This window comes from Ambystoma mexicanum, assembly GCF_040938575.1.
Source record: "Ambystoma mexicanum isolate Mex_15411 chromosome 12 unlocalized genomic scaffold, UKY_AmexF1_1 Mex_chr12_unloc.1, whole genome shotgun sequence".
NCBI lineage: Eukaryota > Metazoa > Chordata > Amphibia > Caudata > Ambystomatidae > Ambystoma > Ambystoma mexicanum.
Genome location: NW_027182322.1, coordinates 8,307,588 through 8,322,831, shown reverse-complemented (window position 1 = coordinate 8,322,831; position 15,244 = coordinate 8,307,588). Strand labels below are relative to the sequence as shown.

Genomic DNA, 15,244 nt, shown 5'->3' with positions numbered 1-15,244 from the left:
GTCTTGCTGTGACAATAAATGTGGTTTAAACATTATAAAATGGTGCCTGTATATAAAAAATATTGGCAAGTTTGGTAGAGTGCGAAATCTTCCATTCCTGTCATTCACCAAGGTTGTGTTCTTGAACTTCACTGGTATTTTTCCGTTTGTGTTTGATAATGAACTTTGCTGCAAGTTACATAATTATTTAATTTTCAAGTTGTTTTGTTCGTTATAATAAAACGTGTCTGAAATGTGTTTCACGCTTTATTTATTTATGGACTTCATGGATTATCGGCAATATGATATTCTCTTCTGCTGTTCAATTTTTCATACAATAGTAGTATTTATTGCATTGCAGTAACGTAATGGACTATCAGTGGCTCACCATTTCTGGGTGTTCCATCGCTATTGCATACATGGAAGAGTTCAATGCGCTTCGAAAAGCACACCCCAATTATCATGCTGTTTTTGTATTACTGGAATGTTTCCATGTGTGCAATTAGGATACTCTTTGAGTGTTCTATACTGTTTAAAATATCAACCGCCACCTGAAAAAAAGACAAAACTACAACAGGCCCCAGCGAGATTTGAACTCGCGACCCCTGGTTTACAAGACCAGTGCTCTAACCCCTGAGCTATGGAGCCAGACATTGGAGTCTTTCAAACAAAAAAACCTGACAACACGAATGTTTTACCTCACAGTACATGTTTTACTGTTTATTTAAGAATGCAAGAGTTGCTTCAAAAGAGCAACATAAGGGCCTCATTACAACCTTGGAGCTAAGTGCACCAACTTTACCACCATGGTGTAAACTCCGTTTACACCATGGTGGATGGCGGATTTACCGCCCCATTCCAAGGTGAGTGGGGCGGTAAATCCCCATTTCCCATTTTCCCTTCCCCATTCCCATTTTTGCCCCATAGGGCATAATGGGAGTGGGGGAGGCGCTAATTACGCCGCCGTAAATTACGGCGGCGTAATTAGCACCATGGCAGGTTAGCGCCATGGATTTTAACGCCTGCTAAAAGCAGGTGTTAAAATCAGAATCAGGCGTTAAGGGTTAACGGTGGCGTTAACCCTTAACGCCTGAGTTGTAATGAGGCCCCATGTGTGTGAGCCAAACCAAAGACAAGAAAGAGAAGGGAGGAAACGGGCTTTGGCACTCAGTCACAACCTTTGCTGACTTTATGGTGTTCTGTAAATCATTCAGTAGTTATAGCATTCAGATCTGTGCTGGCCACGTGAAATGTACACTCATTTATGTATTACAACTTTCTACTTACAACCATTTCTGACTGAACAGCCTTTATACTAAAACTTGGAACAAAGGGAAAGGGAAGTGGTATTTAAAAATGTGAGGAAGGGAGTGAAAATGTGCAACACCGGGCTGTTAAAAGGTTTTGAATAAAAAGCAGAGTCTGCAAAATAGGACAGTAATGACACGTAGACAGCCTGACACTGAAATGATGCCATGGCAGTATAGCTAATCACGAAGTACCATTCACCAGACCGCATAGTGTATCTGTTCAGTGGGCAGTTAGAATCTCTTCTTCTTTCTTACATGTGTGCACAATACTTTCCAGCTTCTCCTTCATCTCACTTCACCGTTCTTTTCTTCCCAGCAGAATAAGATCGGCTTTCCCAGGCAGGGTCATGATATGTCTAAGAAAAGTTTTTTGCACTTTAAAATTACCACAGTAGTGATTTGGCACAGTGCAAAGCGTAGTTACAGAACATACCATGTAGCAATCTCTCTTCCCAGTTGTGATTTACAACCTCAAATCTCCATGACAAACACATCTGCTTTAAAGAGTGGCCTGGGACCATTTGAAGAATCGCACCAGTTTCAATTTATAATCCTGAAAAAAGATTAACATGGACTACATGGATGAGATAGATACGCCCTTACTACAGGCATCTGAGTATAGTGGACAGACTGATCTCTTCATCCTTCGAATGCCAGTAAATTCAGAGTTAGCAAAATGGGTAATAACCTGCTAAGAGATAGCGCTTTGAATTACTTGGGCATGTGCTACCATAATTATGATTGTCTCGCTAAAAAAAGCAAATGGATCTCTTTGAACTCAGAGCGGTTGCCCTGTGGGGTGTAATCAAAGGCTCCAAACCAACGGAACTGAAGGGGCCACTGAAAAAATGACCTGGCAGCTTTTATAGAAAAATCTTCACACAGAAAATAGGCCTATCATGGCAGACTGTGGGGTTTCAGCAAGTAGCACAAGGAAGGGCCATGTGAAAAAGTCCTACCAGTCATTACAAAAAGAAAATCACCATTCTAATTCAAAAGTGGCAGGAGAAATTCAAAGGTCCCGTTCACATGAAAAACAGGAGTTTCAAACATTGTCACCAAAATGGCTTCGCATGTGTCTTTGCAGCTTAAGGCAAGACATGATAAAAATATTCCCCAGCTAACATAGGGAGAAGACATAGTTTGTGTTGACAAGATGTAATGTATATTATGCTTCACATGCAAAATACCGGCAAACATTTCAAAAGAAAAGCCCACTTTGTTTCCATGAAAAGTTCCTGTAGGCCTTGTGGGGCAACTGTCACAAAGGACTCCCCCACCGAAAGCCTAACTTCCATCCCAGCTGTTTACAACTGCAATAAAGTGGCCACTAAGGGTGTTGAAAACAAAACTTCCCCCGGACTGGGAGTCTCTGAAAGCTCATTTATGTGCAGACAGGTGACCTAGTCAGTGCATGACCTGAATGTAGGGGGGAGGTATGAACGCAGGGGCTGCAATCAAGGCCGAACCCTGAACAAAATACAGGAAAATAGAAGCTTTCTTGATTGAAATGGTGGTCCCCTACAGATAAGAGGACAGCAGTGGGGATCGCTGTGTTGGCCGGTGCATCCCAGGTATTTACGATCTGCAGTCTATACTTCAAACAACAAAGGGACTAATACAAAAAAAACTCTGGTCACAGGCTGGCCCAGAGTGGCAAATGGCCTGGAGACCAGAGAGCTACAATTTGCATAACAGGAAGATTTGCTTTAATTTAAAAGTACTATTATCATTTAGGCATTTTTCTCAGCGACAATAAATTGTACTGCCTTCATGTTCATGTCATTGTTCAGATAATTTCCAGGCGATTTTGTTGAAATAAAATTCATCCACCTGCAACTTAGGGGATTGTAATGAACGGCTAAAATGTGTACTTGGCTGCTCTGAACATGTTCTGAATTTGAGTGTTGGCAAACTGGCAGAGGGTAAAATTAGGAATGTGCGGAGTAAATTGCATGTTCCTAAGGATTATGCTTTTTGTAAAAATGGCGGAAAATTGAAAAACGATCATGCAAAATGGTGCAGGAGACAAACAGATTGTGTGCGGCAGCAATGGCCTTTACTTTCATTCGGGGCAGGGAGGCACAGCACAAAACTGCCGCATCTCTGCCCACAGAACACTGACAGTTCACCACCACTAGGTCCGGGAACCTTGTTGGGGGTGTGCAGACCGCCGCACGACATCCTGTCTCCTTTTTTTGTATCCCATTCTTTTTCAAGCTCTGAACATGGAGCATTTTCTGTTTCACCGCTGGTTAGACCGGGTTAACTCAGAGGGCTTGGATGGCCAACCACAGGCTAAAACGGCCGATTGCAGGTCGGGAGCCGGACCAGGCACTCGCCTTCCATATTTTCTTATTTTTGATGCTCCGATCACAGAGCGAGCCTCCTTCTCCCCCAGGCAGGCTGCACAGATGCTGCAGTGAAGCAGCAGCCCTGTGCCACCTCAACTGTTTCCAACTTTTATCACAGCGTTTCCGTAGCTCACTGACTTGGCATCCTGGGCATGCATCATAGGGGCACTGACTCTCCATGACCTACCAACAAGGTGGTCTCCCACAATCGGATTGAGTGCGGCGCCGATGACCACCAGATGAAAGCCGCATCAGTGGTGGTAGGACGACGGGCAGCCAACACGGCAGGCTCGTGAAACCTTTGTCCCCATTGTTGCGGCTGGACCTGCGGTCATGCAGGCTAGTCGGACCATCGCTGGGGGCACCCAGTATACGCATTCACAGAGACAGGTGTGGGCTGGCTCACAGGTACACAGGCCAACCCAAGGGCTGAAGGGGGCACCCAGCATATGCACACACAGTTCCCGCTGCAGGGATCAACCTGTTCTCCCTGGCCACACAGACTTACATGGCAGTCATGGTCACACGACTGCATCGTGGCCTGGGGGCACCCAGCGCATGCACAAGGATCTGGATCCATTCAGATTCAGTGGTGCTGCAGGGGCTGTGCTCACACAGCATCATCCTGCAGGGGAGACAGAGTTGACATGCAGGGGCTCTGCCTGGAACACAGGGAGTGGGGACAGAGTTCCCTCACAGGGGCTCTGCCATCATGAAGGGCTTTGCACAGGCAGGCACTCTGCCTGGAAGGCCGCGCTGGCGCAGAGCAGAATAACACGCTGCAGGCAGGAGTCTGGAGGTCTTGACTGACGAACGAGAAACTGCATGTCCCTTTTATTGGGTTACCAATGAAATGTATGCCTCAAGAAACCTATGGGGCATGTACCTGGTCACTCTACACGAGAAAAAATCTCTTCTTAATTATTCAATATTGATCAGGAGAGTATTACTTCATTTAAATCAAAATTTCAAGAAACAGAAAAAACACTTTGTAAATCTCTTTTACAGACAATTGTATTCTTAGTTCATACAATGTTTTTGACAACCTGAATTACAGCATTCATTAAACAAAATAGTTTTACACACTAAGATTTTCATCAAATAAAAAAGCAACAGTTCTTAGCAGAAAATAATGTCATTCAGAAAGAATTCTGCAAAATGTGCTGAATTTATAGTTTTAAGTGTCAATTCAACAGAAAGGTTTTTTTTCCCCACACAATCACAATCACATGTTGTTAATCCACTAGGCGTTTCGGGGTTATCTTGACCCCTTCTTCATGTGCTGATGTGATTTGTATTATTTTCACTATTTCGTAAAACAAATTTCAAAGAAAACAAAGATTTGTACTAGGTTTGTCTCTGTAGCATAGTGAACACCAATATATCATGAACAAATTTTGAGACACCCTAAGAGTGAATTTCACTGACCTTGGAAGTATCCAGGGTCTATATAGCCATCACTGACTCTCGTGTCACTTCTGATTCTTGCCACTGGTTGATAATTGCTGGTAGTCTGGTATTGTAACCATCCTCAATGGTCCTGTCCCAATGGTCTAGCAAAATGTTGCACCCACTCTATGAAGAAGGAATAATCGCATGCCCAAATTATCAAAACCTGCACTCAATACTGCCTCCCTGCACCCAGCGCTCACTAAATCCAATGGCTAAAATAAATGCCTCAAGGAAAACTTACCCACAGCTCGAGACTTTCCAAAAAGCAACTCGGGAACGGCGAATCAGCTGCAAACACAGCCTCCCGTCCCGCGGTGCGTTTGTATTAGATATTTCAATGTGTCACATGATCGTAACTCGGATCACGTGACCAGGAAACGTACGTTTCTTGAAGGACTATCGCCCCAATTTCTCTGCCCCAACGTGGTATATCTACCTAAAAAACACCACGTTTGCTATATGTAATATTATTGCCGCTATTACTCATACAAAAGGGCTCGATGTGTAATGAAGGACACAGTCCCTGTACCGTTGTGCCGCCTCAAGTGATCACAAAGTGATCACGTGATGACGTGTCTGTGATGAGGCACGCCATCAAGGGATTTATGTGCCGTCTGTTATTGTTATAGCTGCGCCTCCTGTTAAAGATAAGTGTGAAAGTCTACTGCTGAGATATATTACTGCTGAGATTCAATACAGGTTCTCAGTTTGGGAAGATCACATAATGAACGCCAATTCTCTTATTACGTTCACGGGCAAGCTCTTCCTGCTTTGTATCATGGTAAGTAAAAATTCATATTCTACTGACATATATCCGATATGATGCTCACTATGGAGCACCATGTCCTAATTAAGGGTAGATCATCTAGTGAATATGAACAGAATCAGCTCTAATCTATGAACATATATTGGGTTAATCACATGCTGCACGGACACGTGGTACCGCACAAGCATTAAGCAGGGACTTGTCATTTCTTAAAGGGGAGCACACCACAGTGCTGATCAGATTCCCACATACCTCACCAGTCTCCCCCATCCCTTATCAATGCCCTTCAGACAATGAAGGGGCTGTGTCCTGAGACACCTGGCAAGTAATACGATTCCTTGAGTAATACGAATACAGACAATCCTCAAAAAATATATTAGGGCAACTATTAAGATCACTCTGCGTTCAACAGGCTCCTACTGATTGGTTGTCGCTACCTTTTCTTGTTATGCAATAGAAAGTTACTCATTAGAGAAACTGGATCCTATTCTTTGCTTCTGTACATTACACCTATTTGTATGTGCAATGAAGTGGTGAGAGATGCAAAGAATGGAAAATAACATAAAAAGACGTGTGCAAACTCATCTGCGTGGATCACCATTATAACCATGCGAGGCAAATGATACTGTTCAAATATGTGTTAATTTGTGAGTTATTATGATTCCAAATCCCAAGATTATCAGTCATTTCATCAGTAATTAAAAGAATTGCAAAGGAGTGACTTGACATTAGTAGGTGTTGATACCTACAGACCTTTCCATGCGTTCGTCGGTTCGTCAGGATGGCCGAGCGGTCTAAGGCGCTGCGTTCAGGTCGCAGTCTCCTCTGGAGGCGTGGGTTCGAATCCCACTTCTGACATGAATTATTTTATAGTCTTAATAGTGTCTGCATCCAGAAACACAATTATGTGCAACATTGTTGTCGGCTCTTCCTAGAATAGTTGTTTTCTAATGCCTCGTGAAATAGATTGTAAATGAACTTCTTTAGGAGAGTGAATAATATTTACTTTCTGTCATTTTGAATCAGGTTGGGAATAGTTGCAGCTTCACTCTAAATGGCTCATGCCACAAGTCATGTGAATTTTGAAACATTATTGTCTTTCTATCCCTGTGGCATATTTTCTGTGTTAGTCTCAACATAAGCAGGCCCTCCATTTACAATTGCACACTTTCATATTCACTCTCCCTATAGATATCCACACTAACACGTTCAAATGCTATCTTAAAAAACACAATAAGCATACAAACTAAGCAGTGGTTAAAGTGAGCAGAAAAGGTCGGGAGTGGCTACCACTACTTTCATTTTGTACTGTTAACAGTTCTACTACTTTTGTAATCATTTTAATCATTCCGGAACTGTTCTTTGTGAAGTTAAATCACATTTCTCTACTTTACAATCCAATAGCAGTAAAGGCTAAACTGACCCGCCAGGGTCACTGTTCCACTACTTTTTTGGATGCACTTCTACCACTGAAACTAAGCCACCTACACATGGCTATTGTACGCCCCTCACACCTTCTTCTTACACTGATTGCTTAAGGTCTACGATATTCCTGGATGCTGCCCACCCCCACACAAGTTAACCCTTTTTCACAATCAAGGGTGGAACATTGTGCTTTTGAGGATGCTGATCTGTGCGCCCGGGCCATTGATCACTGACAATCCTCCAAGTTTTTGGAGGAGGTGAAGGCACTGGTGAGGTCTTAGAAGTAGAAGAGGACAGAGGCAGGGGAGGGAGGTCCTCAAATGGACAACCCCAGAGATACATTGGAGGGGCAGGTAGACATGTCCATCATGTGGTAGGAGGGGACTGCTGCAGCTAGAACCCTGGAGGAGGTGTTTGGAATGGAGGAAGTTCACAAAGCAGGGTGAGGATACTGCTGCAAATGAGGGGGGATGACTGCCTGGAGAAGACTTAAGGGGGGTTGATCAGCCTGCGAAAGTGCCACAGCAGAAGGTATACCTACTTGATTGAGAGGATGAGAGGCATACATAAGAAGAGGTGGCGGTAGTATATGTGCCTCTTCTAGCCATAGAGGAGAGGGAAAGCCTGGAGTTGCCTGCAGAGTGGTGACCTGAAACACACCATAACACATTACACAGAATGCTTAATAGTGGTACTATTTTATCCTGCCATGAGGGAAGACCACCCACGTGAGAGGATCTTGAGGTCTTCTGCATGGTGTAGGGCTGTGAGAAGAGGCTCAAGTGGGACAACAAGCCAAGCAGCTAGGGGGGGCATAGCCTAGGGATTATGCCCATGAGGACTCATGTGCACAGGTGGCACAGAAGGGTGCTCCAAGCACACGTGTCCTCAAAGGCTTGTAACAATGCAGCAACCACTATGTGGCAAACCAACTTCTGGTGCACCAGTAGTCCTGGTATGAATATCAGTTTCTAAACCATCAATCAGCCCCACACCTCCAGTACACGAGAAGGGATCCGAACAGATTGGAAGAATAAGCAAATTATAAACCTCCTTGTCCAGTTTTGGTAACGTGGACAGAATGGCAGGCTTATATCCGAAAGGATTTGGGTCATTGGTTAGTTGCAACACAGCAAAAATACAATTATTACCCAATGATAAAAGGGACTGTCCAGTCAAGGTGTATAAAAATATCTACTTTATTATTATCAACAACAGACAGTTCTAGCAACATTATGAAATACAACTCACCCTGTAAAGGAATGCAGAGGACAGAGAGTTTCAAAGAAGGAAAGGGATTCACTCTGGATATTGACAGGAGGGTGGTCGGTATAGTAAATAATCGCAACAGTTCAAGGACACTTGGCTTGAGCACAAAGGAAGCAATGGGTCTTAAAATGTCTCTAGAGGCATTTGGAGAAGGACCAGGGGGACAGAACCACAATGTCCCTTGTGCTTGTAGATGTTCTTGGTGCTCGACTGGGTGGATGCAGTTTTAGGGTGCTTTGCAGCTTCTGTGACAGAGTTGGAGACGGGAGACAGCTGTGGTTATCAGGTGGCAGGCAGTTCAATGAGCGCATCTGGACGGATGGCTGCAGGCTGGCCTACGCGGCAGCTCGGGATCAGGAATCATTATCTGGATGGTGGTTCTGAAGCACTGGTCGAGGCGTCTCAGAAGGGTTTAAGGGACTGCAGCATTGCAGTCGGTTGCCGCTCGAGGGACTCGACTGGCTTGAAATTGTCCTGTAAGGCAGACTTCAGTAGATGCTTGTCAATGCACTTCTCCTAGCTTCTTCACTGGGCATGTGTCGTCCTTTAAGGCAGACAGCCCAAAGCTGAGGATTGTATTTCAGGCATATGCCTTGTCCTTGGTTTAGAGTTCAGAGAATCTCTGTCATTTCCCACCTAGGAAGGTTGCTGCAGAACCTAGCAGGGCACGCTGTGTGCTGGCTGGGTACTAGTTCTGTAGCTGCTGGAGGGTCCTCTGGATTCAGTATCTCCCACTGTTCCCTGGGAGATGTTTAGGGGAGGGATCTTGCTTCCCTCTTGGAAGTCCGGGCCATCCTTCACTTGCGGAAGATGTAAGGCAGACTGTACCTTCAGCAGATCTATTTGATTACTGTGCCCACATTTCTGGGACCCCCAAATATGTTGACTTTTATTTTTATGTTGACCCACATTTCACCCCATATATTTGCAGGGGGAAGCCCCTGCAGCACCCCCTACATGTATTAAATACTATACCAATCTCCCCACACATATATATATATATATATATATATATATATATATATATATATATATATATATATATGGGGTTTAAAGGGGGGTCGACATTTTAAAAAAAGGTCAATATTTTGGGGGATGCAGTAATTGTATAATCCCCCTTCAACTAGGCTCCAATGATGAGTTCTTCTTTCTTCTTCTGGTGAAGCTGTCAGATGATCTGCCAAAAGAGGGGCTCAGCCCTCTTTTAAAGCCAAATGGACCACATGGATTGGTATAGGGTACGTCTGCCTTAATGATCTAATCCTGGGTCCTCACATGTATGCGTGAGGTCATAACCAGAGTTCTTTGCAACAGAAAAGGTAAAGGGGTAGAAACATGTACTACAAAGTCCCACCCATCATCTCTGTCTGTTTTGGATCAAAGCGTCCCTCTGGTTATAGGAGCTCTCCCTTGAAGATGCGGCGGGACCAGACTTTCTGGCTCCAGCAAACCACATACTTGTATCTTCTTAATGGGATCGCTCTGTGGGGATGAGTACTGTAAACACGCAATCCCAGCCATGACATTTCACTGTCAGTCGATACTGAGGGCTGGAGCTAGCTTTCGGTTGACACAGTGCATATGAAAGGTTTGTAGGGTTTCCTGTCTCCTTTGTTAGCCTCTGCAGTCAGGCCCCATCTGGGCCTGGTTGATTTATTCTCTGATTAGTATGTTGTACCTGTGATATATATATATCCCCCAGCCCAAAAACCGCACTCCAAATCAGAGTATTTCACCCGTTTTTATTACATACCGAATTTGAAAGAAAATGCAACTTTTACATGTGTCATTTTGCAGCAACATGTTTTAAACTTTCCACTCAGTTTTCAATTGTATGCTCTTAGTAATCCATTGCTGGGGATTGTTAGTATCTATGCATTGTTGCTTTAGTGAGAAATTGTATTTACCGTAAAGTTTTAACCGCACATTAATTATTTATTTGTCCATTTCCTAGTGTCATTTCATAACATTACAAGGGGTTTAAAATCTGTTTTCCACTCTTATTTGGTGACGGAAGGTCGGATTTTGATTCTGTTTTCTGCATCTTATTCCTGATTACCTGCTGTGTCTTGCTATCCATTCGTGAAAAACTGGATAAAAAGCCACACAGTTTGCAATTAGTTTTGTATGGTATCACATGAATAAACCCAATAGATTCAAGTAATCAACAGTGCACAGGACCATTTTCCCACACATTTTCATAATGCCTTTGCCCCATAAAATAAGCCGGTATATAATGTTCATGATGGCTGTGCATGTCCACGTAGCCTGCACCAATATATGCCAATATTACCATATAAGGTCTGTCTGCAAGTAAACAATTATATGTCACGGAAGGAAAGTCTATCCCGACTGGCTATATCAAGACAGGCCAGTGTACCACATAACCACACTCATGTTTGCTTTTACCTTTGTTGCAATGTATACATATGCCATGACACACACAGAATATATTGGTCAAACTGGAGCCACCTATGTAAGCCAGTTTAGCCATGTAATGACACTCATTTTTGCTTTACCCCTGATACCAAGTAGAAAGTAACAAATGCCATGCCACAAAAAGAAAGTAAATGCTCACTGACACCATAGGCCAGACTAGCCACATGATAACACGTATCATGCTTGCTTTACCCTTGATGCCAAGTAAAACATGACATGCCACATTATGAAAGTAAATGCTGTGCAAACAAAGCACGTGGGTGGACTGTGCTGCCTGCCACTCAGGCGAGGTATCCACACCCTTCCACCCATAGTAATGGGGCTCCACTGTTCCTTTTTTTCAAAATGTTGTATAGTCTATTAAAGTTCGTCTTGCTGTGACAATAAATGTGGTTTAAACATTATAAAATGGTGCCTGTATATAAAAAATATTGGCAAGTTTGGTAGAGTGCGAAATCTTCCATTCCTGTCATTCACCAAGGTTGTGTTCTTGAACTTCACTGGTATTTTTCCGTTTGTGTTTGATAATGAACTTTGCTGCAAGTTACATAATTATTTAATTTTCAAGTTGTTTTGTTCGTTATAATAAAACGTGTCTGAAATGTGTTTCACGCTTTATTTATTTATGGACTTCATGGATTATCGGCAATATGATATTCTCTTCTGCTGTTCAATTTTTCATACAATAGTAGTATTTATTGCATTGCAGTAACGTAATGGACTATCAGTGGCTCACCATTTCTGGGTGTTCCATCGCTATTGCATACATGGAAGAGTTCAATGCGCTTCGAAAAGCACACCCCAATTATCATGCTGTTTTTGTATTACTGGAATGTTTCCATGTGTGCAATTAGGATACTCTTTGAGTGTTCTATACTGTTTAAAATATCAACCGCCACCTGAAAAAAAGACAAAACTACAACAGGCCCCAGCGAGATTTGAACTCGCGACCCCTGGTTTACAAGACCAGTGCTCTAACCCCTGAGCTATGGAGCCAGACATTGGAGTCTTTCAAACAAAAAAACCTGACAACACGAATGTTTTACCTCACAGTACATGTTTTACTGTTTATTTAAGAATGCAAGAGTTGCTTCAAAAGAGCAACATAAGGGCCTCATTACAACCTTGGTGCTAAGTGCACCAACTTTACCACCATGGTGTAAACTCCGTTTACACCATGGTGGATGGCGGATTTACCGCCCCATTCCAAGGTGAGTGGGGCGGTAAATCCCCATTTCCCATTTTCCCTTCCCCATTCCCATTTTTGCCCCATAGGGCATAATGGGAGTGGGGGAGGCGCTAATTACGCCGCCGTAAATTACGGCGGCGTAATTAGCACCATGGCAGGTTAGCGCCATGGATTTTAACGCCTGCTAAAAGCAGGTGTTAAAATCAGAATCAGGCGTTAAGGGTTAACGGTGGCGTTAACCCTTAACGCCTGAGTTGTAATGAGGCCCCATGTGTGTGAGCCAAACCAAAGACAAGAAAGAGAAGGGAGGAAACGGGCTTTGGCACTCAGTCACAACCTTTGCTGACTTTATGGTGTTCTGTAAATCATTCAGTAGTTATAGCATTCAGATCTGTGCTGGCCACGTGAAATGTACACTCATTTATGTATTACAACTTTCTACTTACAACCATTTCTGACTGAACAGCCTTTATACTAAAACTTGGAACAAAGGGAAAGGGAAGTGGTATTTAAAAATGTGAGGAAGGGAGTGAAAATGTGCAACACCGGGCTGTTAAAAGGTTTTGAATAAAAAGCAGAGTCTGCAAAATAGGACAGTAATGACACGTAGACAGCCTGACACTGAAATGATGCCATGGCAGTATAGCTAATCACGAAGTACCATTCACCAGACCGCATAGTGTATCTGTTCAGTGGGCAGTTAGAATCTCTTCTTCTTTCTTACATGTGTGCACAATACTTTCCAGCTTCTCCTTCATCTCACTTCACCGTTCTTTTCTTCCCAGCAGAATAAGATCGGCTTTCCCAGGCAGGGTCATGATATGTCTAAGAAAAGTTTTTTGCACTTTAAAATTACCACAGTAGTGATTTGGCACAGTGCAAAGCGTAGTTACAGAACATACCATGTAGCAATCTCTCTTCCCAGTTGTGATTTACAACCTCAAATCTCCATGACAAACACATCTGCTTTAAAGAGTGGCCTGGGACCATTTGAAGAATCGCACCAGTTTCAATTTATAATCCTGAAAAAAGATTAACATGGACTACATGGATGAGATAGATACGCCCTTACTACAGGCATCTGAGTATAGTGGACAGACTGATCTCTTCATCCTTCGAATGCCAGTAAATTCAGAGTTAGCAAAATGGGTAATAACCTGCTAAGAGATAGCGCTTTGAATTACTTGGGCATGTGCTACCATAATTATGATTGTCTCGCTAAAAAAAGCAAATGGATCTCTTTGAACTCAGAGCGGTTGCCCTGTGGGGTGTAATCAAAGGCTCCAAACCAACGGAACTGAAGGGGCCACTGAAAAAATGACCTGGCAGCTTTTATAGAAAAATCTTCACACAGAAAATAGGCCTATCATGGCAGACTGTGGGGTTTCAGCAAGTAGCACAAGGAAGGGCCATGTGAAAAAGTCCTACCAGTCATTACAAAAAGAAAATCACCATTCTAATTCAAAAGTGGCAGGAGAAATTCAAAGGTCCCGTTCACATGAAAAACAGGAGTTTCAAACATTGTCACCAAAATGGCTTCGCATGTGTCTTTGCAGCTTAAGGCAAGACATGATAAAAATATTCCCCAGCTAACATAGGGAGAAGACATAGTTTGTGTTGACAAGATGTAATGTATATTATGCTTCACATGCAAAATACCGGCAAACATTTCAAAAGAAAAGCCCACTTTGTTTCCATGAAAAGTTCCTGTAGGCCTTGTGGGGCAACTGTCACAAAGGACTCCCCCACCGAAAGCCTAACTTCCATCCCAGCTGTTTACAACTGCAATAAAGTGGCCACTAAGGGTGTTGAAAACAAAACTTCCCCCGGACTGGGAGTCTCTGAAAGCTCATTTATGTGCAGACAGGTGACCTAGTCAGTGCATGACCTGAATGTAGGGGGGAGGTATGAACGCAGGGGCTGCAATCAAGGCCGAACCCTGAACAAAATACAGGAAAATAGAAGCTTTCTTGATTGAAATGGTGGTCCCCTACAGATAAGAGGACAGCAGTGGGGATCGCTGTGTTGGCCGGTGCATCCCAGGTATTTACGATCTGCAGTCTATACTTCAAACAACAAAGGGACTAATACAAAAAAAACTCTGGTCACAGGCTGGCCCAGAGTGGCAAATGGCCTGGAGACCAGAGAGCTACAATTTGCATAACAGGAAGATTTGCTTTAATTTAAAAGTACTATTATCATTTAGGCATTTTTCTCAGCGACAATAAATTGTACTGCCTTCATGTTCATGTCATTGTTCAGATAATTTCCAGGCGATTTTGTTGAAATAAAATTCATCCACCTGCAACTTAGGGGATTGTAATGAACGGCTAAAATGTGTACTTGGCTGCTCTGAACATGTTCTGAATTTGAGTGTTGGCAAACTGGCAGAGGGTAAAATTAGGAATGTGCGGAGTAAATTGCATGTTCCTAAGGATTATGCTTTTTGTAAAAATGGCGGAAAATTGAAAAACGATCATGCAAAATGGTGCAGGAGACAAACAGATTGTGTGCGGCAGCAATGGCCTTTACTTTCATTCGGGGCAGGGAGGCACAGCACAAAACTGCCGCATCTCTGCCCACAGAAGACTGACAGTTCACCACCACTAGGTCCGGGAACCTTGTTGGGGGTGTGCAGACCGCCGCACGACATCCTGTCTCCTTTTTTTGTATCCCATTCTTTTTCAAGCTCTGAACATGGAGCTTTTTCTGTTTCACCGCTGGTTAGACCGGGTTAACTCAGAGGGCTTGGATGGCCAACCACAGGCTAAAACGGCCGATTGCAGGTCGGGAGCCGGACCAGGCACTCGCCTTCCATATTTTCTTATTTTTGATGCTCCGATCACAGAGCGAGCCTCCTTCTTCCCCAGGCAGGCTGCACAGATGCTGCAGTGAAGCAGCAGCCCTGTGCCACCTCAACTGTTTCCAACTTTTATCACAGCGTTTCCGTAGCTCACCGACTTGGCATCCTGGGCATGCATCATAGGGGCACTGACTCTCCATGACCTACCAACAAGGTGGTCTCCCACAATCGGATTGAGTGCGGCGCCGATGACCGCCA

At 43.6% G+C, this 15,244-nt stretch overlaps 3 non-coding genes across 3 annotated transcripts; 1 reads left to right on the top strand and 2 right to left on the bottom strand.

The window, feature by feature from the left end:
- Positions 1–554: 554 nt before the first annotated feature.
- On the bottom strand, positions 555–627 carry TRNAT-UGU (transfer RNA threonine (anticodon UGU)). Its single transcript has one exon. It is a non-coding gene; the product is annotated as a tRNA-Thr (tRNA).
- Positions 628–6,636: 6,009 nt separating this feature from the next.
- On the top strand, positions 6,637–6,719 carry TRNAL-CAG (transfer RNA leucine (anticodon CAG)). The gene has a single exon. It is a non-coding gene; the product is annotated as a tRNA-Leu (tRNA).
- A 5,198-nt stretch (positions 6,720–11,917) lies between these two features.
- On the bottom strand, positions 11,918–11,990 carry TRNAT-UGU (transfer RNA threonine (anticodon UGU)). The gene has a single exon. It is a non-coding gene; the product is annotated as a tRNA-Thr (tRNA).
- Between the last annotated feature and the right edge of the window lie 3,254 nt (positions 11,991–15,244).